Source organism: Hipposideros armiger, unplaced genomic scaffold, assembly GCF_001890085.2.
Source record: "Hipposideros armiger isolate ML-2016 unplaced genomic scaffold, ASM189008v1 scaffold_141, whole genome shotgun sequence".
Taxonomy (NCBI): Eukaryota; Metazoa; Chordata; class Mammalia; order Chiroptera; family Hipposideridae; genus Hipposideros; species Hipposideros armiger.
The window spans coordinates 2244142-2245087 of record NW_017731491.1 but is presented as its reverse complement, the minus strand read 5'-3'; the positions used below and the strand labels follow the sequence as shown (position 1 = coordinate 2245087).

At 41.4% G+C, this 946-nt stretch overlaps 1 protein-coding gene across 1 annotated transcript in view; it reads left to right on the top strand.

Annotated features, from left to right (window-relative positions):
• Nucleotides 1-946, top strand: part of PRPF8 (pre-mRNA processing factor 8) — a 32363-nt gene that overhangs the window by 22336 nt on the left and 9081 nt on the right. The window lies entirely within an intron of this gene.

Here is a 946-nt window from a genome sequence, read left to right as displayed (position 1 = left end):
AAGGCAATTTCTGTGGCCCCCATTAGTTTTTATTTCTAATTTTTTATAGTTATTTTCCTCATCCCTTCTTCCCCCCACCCTGGGATTACTTACTGTATTTAGTCTTATTTTAACAGTGTTTATATTGCCTCAGTTTTTTTTTTTGATGAAATTCACACTTTTAAAGTGTATGGTTCAGTGGTTTTTTCAGTATATTCATAAAATTGTGCAACCATTCCCACGATCTAATTCCAGAGCATTTTCATCACCCCCGAAAGAAACTATAACCATTAGCAGTCACTCGCTATTGTTCCCCACCTCCTCCTCCCAGCTCCTCTCAATCACTAATTTACTTTCTGTCTATATGGATATTTCATATAAATGGAATCATTCAATAAATAACCTTTTTGTCTGGCTTCTTTCACTTAACATAATTATAATCTCAAGATTCATCCATGTTTTAGAATGTATCGCTATTTCTTTTTTGTGGCTGAATAATATTGCATTGTATGGATATACCACATTTTGTGTGCCCATTTGTCAGTTGATGGGCATTTGGGCTTTTTCCCACTTTTTGACTACTAGGAATAATGCTATTATGAAATGTGTACACATTTTTTTTATTTTTTATTGGGTAATTGGGGGAAGGGAAAAGCGGTGGGGAATCAGGAAGGGGAACAGACAAGTTGCTGTCCTTTTGTTCTTCAGTCTAGTTGTGGAGGACGTCGCTTCACTGGCCCATGTGGGTATTGTGATCATTGCGCTCTTTCCCAGTGAGGCAGTTGCTCACCGGCCATTTAATGGCCGCTCATGTCGGCTCACAGCAGCTCACGCTGGCTTGCCAGCCACTCGTGGTAGCTCATGGCAGCCCACTGCAACAGGGGCTGCAGCCTACACTGTCGCTGGCAACTCACAGCAGCCCAGCTCCAGGTTGAGCTGTTGTTCAGCATCTTAGCTGTAGAAGGCG